The sequence below is a fragment of the Pteropus alecto genome, unplaced genomic scaffold, assembly GCF_000325575.1.
Source record: "Pteropus alecto unplaced genomic scaffold, ASM32557v1 scaffold226, whole genome shotgun sequence".
Lineage (NCBI taxonomy): Eukaryota > Metazoa > Chordata > Mammalia > Chiroptera > Pteropodidae > Pteropus > Pteropus alecto.
Genome location: NW_006440132.1, coordinates 1,621,555 through 1,631,116, shown reverse-complemented (window position 1 = coordinate 1,631,116; position 9,562 = coordinate 1,621,555).

Genomic DNA, 9,562 nt, shown 5'->3' with positions numbered 1-9,562 from the left:
CGCACAGCCCTCCAGTGTTCACAGAGCGCTTTGCCTAACTCATCTCACCGACCCTACAACAATCCTTTTGAGGCAGAGCCTGTCTCGTCCCCATTTTACAGATGAGGAAACTGAGGCTCAGAGGAGCAATTACGAGGACACATTGGAAGAAAGAATCCCATCCCGGCTCAGATCCCAATCTGACGACTCTGCCACATCACCCTGGACCCCAGACAGGGCTTGTCTGGTTTGGGCTGGGTGGGCGGGGATCATGGATACAGGCGCCAGGGGCTATGTGACATTCCCAGGGCTGCTGTAACAAATGACCACAAACTGGGTGGCTAAAAACAACGAAAGGGAATTCTCTCACAGTTCTGAAGCTAGAAATCCAAAGTCAAGGTGCCAGCAGTGCCGTCTTCCCTCTGAGACTCTGGGTCGGATCTGTCCTGGCCTCTTCTAGCTTCTGGTGGTGGCCGGCGTCCTTGGCGTCCCTCAGCCGGCAGCTACCTCACTCCGCCTCTGCCTCTGTTGTCATGTGGCCTTCTCTCTATGTGTCACTGTGACTTCATCTGACGTTCCCTCCGCACGTCTCTCTCCTCTTTTTCTAAGGACACCAGTTACAGTGCGTTAAGGGTCCATCCGACGCTAGTATGACCTCGTCCAACTAGTCACATCTACAATGACCCTATTTCCAATAAGGGCTCATTTGGAGACTCGAAGGCTTAGCACCTCAACGTATATTGGAGGGTGGGCACAGTTCAGTCCATACTGGAGGTCTAACCTGCCAGAGACCCACAGTGTGAGCTGGTGTGTGCCACGTCCCCTCTCTGGGCCTCAGTCTCTCCTCCTGCAGGACAAAGGGGCTGGCCTGTCATCTCTCGGTGGCGGCTGCTGCTTCTCCAGGTCCTTTTGAAGAAGCTACTCCCCTCTCCTCACCGTGCTGCCTCTGATCTCCAGTACGGTGGCGTGGGGACAGGAGCTCAGGTGGCGTGGGGACAGGAGCTCCGATGATTCCAAACTGTATCCTCACCATAAAACAAATATTGTGAAAAGCCTTTTGAAGTCACTTTAATGGAGTGAGGAAAACACTGTTCAACCCCCCGCATTTTTAATTTCATCCCGTTTGCTATTTTTTTCCTCCTTTAAAGCTTGTGTTTGCTTTCATGTTACACGTTATTTATTTAGTTGCTTGTCAATTAGTGTCTATTCTCCAAGAGACAAGCACATTAGCAGCTGCAGAGACCGGAATTAAAATGTGCGGCCCAGTGGGTGCTACCGAAGCCTTGCCTACCCGGCTGAGAAAACAGCACCTCTTTGTCATTTCAAAAGATGACCTTCCTCTCCCTTCTTCCTGTTCCTGGCTCCTGATTTAATTCTAACCGACTCCTCCAGGGTCAGTGCTGCACACACAAGATGGCTTTGAGATGGAACTTTTTCAAATGCACAAAGGAAGATGTGGATTCCCGTTAACAGTGGCCTTTGATGACGGCTAGTGTAAAACAGGGGTCGGCTGGATTTGAATAACAGGCTCTAAATTGCCAGTCCGGGGCTTCTCACTCAGCCTGCCTACTCTGCCACACCTCCAAGCGGCAAACATTTAAGGGGGTGACCCATGTGGTGGAAACAAAGGACTCAGCTCCAGTACCAGCTCCTTGATTTACTGGGTATGTGACCCCGAACAAGTGATTTAACCTCAACTGAGATTTATTTCCTGGTCTGCAAAATGGGAGAATTAAAACCAACAACATAGGGATGTTGGGGAAAAAGGAAATTGTGGATGTAGAGCTTTGCCAACTAAGATTCAGCATCCAACTCTGCCTATCAACCTGAGGTGTTTACTTGCATGAGTCAGTCACATGGCCAGGAGGGCTTTGGGGGAAAGGAGATTGAGGATGGGAGTCCCTGGGGTGGACACAGGAGCCTGTCCCCAGCCCAGCCCAGGCTGGGAGCTGACCACTGTGCACCTCAAGGCTGCAGGCAGAAAGTGAACGAGGGACCACGAGACCCTAGCCTAAGCAGGAGGGTTTCAGAGCCCAGTGACAAGGCAGATAACCAAGGAACTGGGAAGGCAGCACCTTCCCCTTCTCTGTCCCCGACATGCTACTGCACAGATCCGAGCGATGGAGGAATCAGGGTGACTTCTGCTCCTTTGTTATGAGCTCAGGAAACACCTGCTACCAACACGTGCCCTTTTGAAAGATGTCTTCCTCTGCCTTAGACTCTTGGGAGTGGGACAGGTACCTTGGCAGCTCCTATGGGAAGATGAGAGTCCCCAGGGACAAGTGACTGAGTATGTAGTGTGATCCTGCCCAGATCACACTACAACACAGTGCCTGCCTGGGACTCATGCTCTCTTGCTGCTAGAATCCAAACGGCCTGAGGGTGGACCTCCCAGGGAGCTCCCTTCAGTGAGAAGCAAGGACAAGAAGCAGCCTGAGACCCAGCTCCCACTGACCTGCTGTGTGGCCTCAGGCCGTTCCCCTCATCTCTCTGAACAGTTTCTTCCAGCGCAAAATCCAAGGAGATGAAGCTTAATTCACAGGACTCTGGCTGGGAGATTTCGCAGTGAGAGAATCTACTCAAAACACCTGCAAAATGAAGGCTCAGGCAACAAGGTTGGCGATGACCACGATGGAGCTCATGATGACAACATACTGAGGGAAAGACAGACTTCATCATCCAATAGGCTGCAGGCAGGACAGCAGGGGCGTGTCCTCTTTACCCCGACATTCTCCCTGGGTGGCCAGACTCCAGCCCTGTGGGAGGACACCAGAGGGTCGGAATGGAGGCAGAGTGACAGGGAGGCAGCCGTTCCTCACCCGGCTATGCCCAGACCCTCCAGCGTCTGCCCGGCTCACTCAAGCCAAGGCCGGCCCCTTCCTCACACAGGCTCTGCTGTCCTCTGAGCTATTTTCCTGCCGCTCGCCCCCCACGCAAGCACCCCTGGCACAGCAGCCTCCTCACCGCTCCTCGGCCACCCCAGCTTCCTCCTGCCTCTGGCGCTGCTCCGGCAGCTGTCCCCTCAGCCTGGGACACCCTTACCCCCAATATCACTTTACTCACTCATCTCCTTCTGGCTCTGCTCACATCACCGCTCCCCAGACCCCTCCCCGACCCCCTCGCTCCCTTTTCCTACTGGCTGGAGCACATGGCCTCCAGCAGAGGAGATCCATCGTTTCTCTGTTATGTTCTCTCACGGCCAGAATCTAAACGGGGTCTTTGTTTTCTGTGTCATGTCCCAAGGTCCCAGAGCAGTACCTACCACATAGTGGGACCTCTAAATATCTGTGGAGGGGTGACACCCCTGCAGATGAGGAGGCCTGAGTCTGGGCAGGCCAGGGAGGTGCAGACAGGAGCACGGCCAGGAGGGAACCGTTCTTATATCGCTGTTTGTCACAGACGCACCACACCTCAGCCTCTGATTTATGCATCCCCGAGATTCCAGTGCAGCCAGGGTTGAGAAGGAGAAATTCAACACGGCCGAGGGGACATGAGTGCTGATCCCAGCCCTGCCCACAACCTGGGCTTTGATCTTGGGCAAGCACATTCTCATCTGGACGACAAAGACATGGGGCCAACGGTTTTCAAAGGGGGGTCCCTAGGAGCCCCAGCATTTTGGGGAGAAGCCTCAGAGTGGGGGTGGAGGTGTCATAAATGGTCAGGATCCTGGGCAGCCCGACTCGGCTTTGCGCAAAGCTGCCCCCTTCTGTCTGCCTCGTGTATGTGGTTTCGATTCCCTGAAGTGTTTGCGGACCGCAGGCAGGACAATGGCTGGGACTCCAGAGGTACCAGCGTTACCAGTTCTGGACCTTGGGCAGGTCGCCTCGTCCCTCAAGGCTTCACTCTCCCCATCACTCTAATCTGGGTTTGGATCGAATGACCCCAAAGTGCCCCCAAACTCAGAAGTATTCTGGTTTCACATCAGTAGAAACGTCACGAGGAAGCGTGGGAACAGGGCGAAGACAAGGGAGACGGTGTCTGCAGACGGACAATTATCACCACACAATATAACACTCTAATGGCAGAATCTTTTATATTAGAATAGACATTATGAAGCACAGTTCCATCAAATGAATATAATAGACTTGTTTTATATTACAATGCACACTGTAATTACACATTTCAATAATTCTTTCAATGCATTACATAGAAGCGCTCTGAAGTAATGGAGTCCCGGAACCATATATAATAACTCGCCTAAGGGGTGGACGCCGCAGGTGGTGACAGGGTGACAGAGAGGCCACCCAGCCTGCAGGGAGAACCATAATTTTCTCCTGCCCAGGGTCACATGGCTTCTGACCTTGATTTTCTGAGGCACATGGTGGGGAGCGGCAGGCAGGGCGGGGGGGCCCTTTGTCCAAACACCTGCCTGTCTAGGCTCAAATCTCCTCTACGACATCTTCAACTGCACTTGGCAACCACACCTCCAGGGGAGCGGAGCTCATTATCTCTCAGGCTGTTGATACAATGTCTTTTAGAAATTGGTCTACATTGCTAGAAGCCTATGCATGTGATCTCTAAATTCATATGATCATATCTATATTGACTATTTTAGGCATCATAGTAGATTTCTATTGCTGCCATAACAAATACCACAACCTTAGTGGCTTAAAACAGCACAAATTTATTAACTTATGGTTCTAGAGATCAGAAGTCCAACGTGGGTCTCCCTGGGCTGAAGTCAAGAAGCTGGCAGCACTGTTCTTCCCGGTTTCTAGGCCTTTCCCAGCTCCCCCAGGTGACTTACGCACCTTGACTCACGGCCCCTTCCTCCATCAGCAAAGCCAGCCACTCTGACCCTTTTCTATTGACACATCTGTGTCTCACTACAGCTGGAAAAGAGCCTCCTCTTTTAAGGACTCATGTCATGAGAGTGGGCCCGCCTAAACCACCCCGGATAAGCTCCCCATCTCACAGTCTTTAACATGAAGCACATCTGAAATCCCCCTTTGCCGTGTAACGTAAATAGTCACAGGTCCCAGGGATCGAGAATGGATGCCTCTGGGGGACACTGTTCTGCCTGCCATGGGCATTATTTTATTATTACAGTACCAAACATAACGTGAGTTCCTCCTCACCTACATAAAGAACAGAACAGCTTACAGGATTAAACGTGACAATGTAAGTGCCTGGCATACACATGTCTGATGAATGAACAGGGGTGGAAGTATCAGTGATATAATCCACTTTGTCAATATCCCTCCTAATACAAGGTACAGGAAATGATCACAAGGCTCTCAGTGCAGGATGGCAAGTCACAGACAAAGCAAGACTATTCACCTCTCTTGTTTGGACTCTATACCTTTATTAATGCAGCCAAGGTACCATTCACATTCGAGGTCCCTTCTTCTTTGGTCTCAGTTAACTTAGCTGCTTGTAGTCAATTAAAACCTTAAGTCTGTCTCCAGTGACAAGGGGGCAAAGGAGATCATGCCCCATTTATAGGGGGCGTAAAGTGAAGTTTAAAGGATGGGAGCCCTAAGGTGATACCTGAGATGGGTCTTTCAGGATGAATGGAGTGAGTCAAGCTGAGGATTTGGGAGATGAGTGTTTCAGAACAGGAGACACATGTGCAAAGATGGAACTGCAGAACAGGAGGTGACTTCAGGGACTAGGAGGAGTGTGGCAAGACTGGCACCTCATGGGTGAGGGTGGGGTACCACCCATGACAAGCCCAGATGGATGAGAGACGGAGGCTGGGGTCAGACGGGAGGGCTTGCATGCCGAAGAGGAATGGGGACTTGCTCTTGGGACAGTGTGTGCAGACAGGGAAGAAACGATTGGGCTCACGATTGACAAGCTCACCCTGGCTGTGCCCAGAGACCAGACCGGGTGGTGGGGCAGAAAGCAGGGGGACCCCTGGGAGGCTGCAGCTGCACCTAGGCCAGTAAGGAGGAGACAGATGGAGAGGAGAGGATGGTGGGGGGAAGGGTTAGGGAAGGAAGCGGGGTTGACCGTGCTCGTGAGAAGCAGCGAGAGGACAGCTTCCTGGAGAGGCTTAGAATGATCTGCGGGGGACAAGAGAGCTAATCTCAAAGACAAGGGAAGAGATTTGGGGAGAAAGGGATGTATTATTACCCCCATCTTAAGGATGAGAAACAGGCAGGGAGGGTTCAGGTGGCCGAGGCCAGGCAGCAGCCGAAACACAGGCCATTTCTGCACAGCTGCTTGGACCACTGTCCTGTCTCCAGGTGGAAGAGCCGTCTGCGGCCAGGTCACCGGGCTGGAACCCAGAGTCAGCAGATGAAACAAGAGTCCCAGCGGGTCCCCAGGAGGCCACCTCCATGCTGTATCCTCCCTGCCACCCCAGCCACCAGCCTTCCAGCAGAGAAGGGAGCAGGATTCTGTGTCCCCACTGCCATGGGACCCGCCCACCTTGAAGATGGTCTGGGTCCCCCCCAACATCCCCCCACTTCCTCGCTTCTCGCCTTTTTCTTCTGCCCCCCACTGCCGCCTCCTTCCCTGGACTTTCCCCTTCATCTTACTGGAGCAATCAACATTGGTTCCCCAACGCCGAAACGGCCCCGAACACTGAGCGCCTCGTACCCAACCTCATGCTTGACATCGGGCCCTGCGGTAGCCTCCAGGCCTTTGCACGGCTGTTCCCTCCACTTGGAGGCCCTTTTCCCATCTCCACCTGTAACATTCTGCCCACTTCGAAGGACAGAGTCGGCGGGAACACCCTTCTCTGCTGTTCCCTCCCCACAAATGAGGCCACAGCACTGCCGGAGCCAGACCCAGCGGCCTTGACCCTCTCCTCGCCCTCCCTCTCCTCGCTGTCGTGCATGCACGCACAGCCCCACATGACACAGGCCCCAAGTCTCCTAAGAGTCTCGAATCCACCTGCCTCCCAGTGCCCCGGCCCTGCCCAGGTGCGGACGTTCGAGCCTGGATTCTCTCTGCAGCTTCCACCTGTCCCTCCGCCCTGTGCTGTGCCTCTCCGCACCAACTCGACCTTTCTCAGACACGCATCTCTCTACGTCTCTTCCCGGCCTGCCACCCTCTTGTGCCTCCCCACTGTCCCCGACGAAGCCTGCCGGTCCCATACTGGCACCTGAGGCGCCACCAATCTCTTCATCCTGTCTCCTCCATCGTTGACTGGATCCTGAGGTCCAGCCAGGCCCATGGACCATTCTCGAGCCTTTACCAGCCTGTTTCCTCTGCCTAGAACCCCCTCCTCTCCACTTCTCCAGCTCACAAACTCCCGGCCGGACATCACCGCTCCCCCGGGCACCTACTCTGCCCACCTCCAAGGCCTCTTTTCCAGGTGCCTTTGCCATTATAATTTATCACCTTCTAACAGAGTTAATGATGTACTTGCCTCTCCCCACCGGATCCGCGGCTCCAAGTGCATTGCAGTTGGGCGCTAGAAGATGTTGAATCTGAAAAACCTGAGTATCTCCTAACCCTTTGCTGTGCTGAGCGTGTACTGCCCGCCTCGTGAGTCCCTCTCCTCCCCGCCCCACGCACGCACATTCCAGTCGGGCTCTGGCCATTGGCCCGCCACCATTTGGAGTGGCCCTGCTCTTTTCGCATCGTGTCTGCTGTCACCCGCCAGCCAGCCAGTGCTGCAAATGAGCAGGGACCACACATTGTTCTGTTTGGAAGAAGGAAGTGCATTAATACAAATAGAGGATCTTTTTAACCCTGAAAACCCGGGGCTGTCATGTGAATGCCTGTTAGCAATGACATGATCACAACCTTTGTATGGGAAAGTGGCTGGTAACCACTGTGAGATTTTATTAACATCGTGTTCAATCAAGTAGGAGAGGAGCTCACCATGCCCAGTGCTGCCCTCTGGGGTCAGGCGAGGGCAGTGGCTTCCCCGAGAACTCGCCGAGGTGGACAGAGCTAAAAGGGTCCTGGGAAACCAGGACGGAAGCCTAAGAGGAGGCAGCTAGAGGCAGCTCCAACACCTTGTCTCTTACCGAGGATGGAGAGACTGAGGCCCAGCGAGTGGCAAAGACTGGCCAAGCCAGGGACAGGGCTAGGCAGGCTTCCTGCCCAGACCGCCCACCCCACCTGGTGCCCAGCAGAGCGAATTGGGAAGATCCCATTTAAGGCAAGAGGTAAACACGCTTGGCCCCTAAGGCAGAGTCCTGGGCTTCTCAGGAGACAGGATGAGTAATTTCGATAATTGCATTTTTGAGTTAGACTTAAAATATGGCCAATAGGCAGACACTCTGCAGGTGCAGATTATGCCCCACCCCACCCCGAGCCTTGGCACTCAGCATACCGAACTGGGTTTGCCCATAGTGCCTGGTGGGGGCCAGGGCTCTGTTTGATTCTAGCTCCACGGTCCACTGGCCCTGTGATCTGAGGCCATTCGCTCTGTGCCCCTGTCCTCCTTCTGAAAACAGCACCTCTCCCACAGGGCTGTCACGTGACTGCGTGCAATAATGTTACAAAGGCTGCCTGGCTCAGAGGACCCCCTGAACAAGTCTTCCCTGCTGGCATTACTATTCATGTTCTCCCCACCAGCCTGAGTTGTTCCAGAAGGTGAGAGAAGCTCTGGGACTGTTTGTTGAGTTGAATATCTTTGCCGCTCTGTGGCTGATACCGGAGCCAGAGGGGTGAGCAAATCCCACCGGGCCTGTGCCCTGACGAACCTTCCAGCTAGCAATGGGGAAAGGCATTCCCCAAAGACAAATCACACTCGCACAATCCAAAGTCACAACAGAGGCCAAGTGCCAGTGAGGGGGACATCATGCTGCGAGTGTGTTATAGGGGCCCCCAGTAGGGAAGACTTCTGAGCGGGCTCTGAGGCATGAGCAGGATCCGACTATCAAGAGAAACAAGCGACACTAGGGAAGTGGGTGGGAGGATGCAAGGCAGGGGCAGCGTGTGCAAAGGTCCTGTGGCCAGAGAGGAAGACTCTATGAGGCTGGAGCATGGAGGGCTGAGAGGGCGGGCGGCTGGAGGAGACTGGAGTGGGCAGGGCTCAGCATACCACCAGCAGGTCACGCTAGCGCAAGGGGAAGCATTCGACATTTTAAATCAAGGAGGCAAATGATCAGCTTTGCATTTTAAATCACTCTAGCTGTCATATGGGGACATTGGAGAGGGGAGGGGTGAATATGGGGAGCCCAGCTGGGAAGCCATCGCACAAATGGTCCAGGTGAGAGACAATGATCACCTGGACCAAGATACTAATGGAGATAAATGAAGCAATGGCCTTGGCCAGAATCGTGGGTGGGATGTGGAAGGCGTGAGAGGTGTCAGGCAGGGATGACTTTGATAAAGCAAACCCGTGATTAGGCCAATGTCCGGGCCTGACAGTTAGCCATCTTTTTTCTTACAACATCATAATCTTACAGATGAGGAAATGAGGCCGGGTTCTCTTAGGAGCCCCTGAGGGCTAGGGCAAGTCCCTGGGTCTCTGGATCCACCTAGACCCACCCCACCTGGCATCCAGCAGAGTGAATTGGGAAGGCAAGAAGTAAACACGTTTGGCCCCTAAGGCAGAGTCCTGGGCTTCTCAGGAGAAGGGATGAGTAATTTCGATAATTGCATTTTTGAGTTAAACTTAAAATATGGCCAAGATTGAAGAGGCAATTTGGCAGGGTCAGCAGCCCCCAGGCAA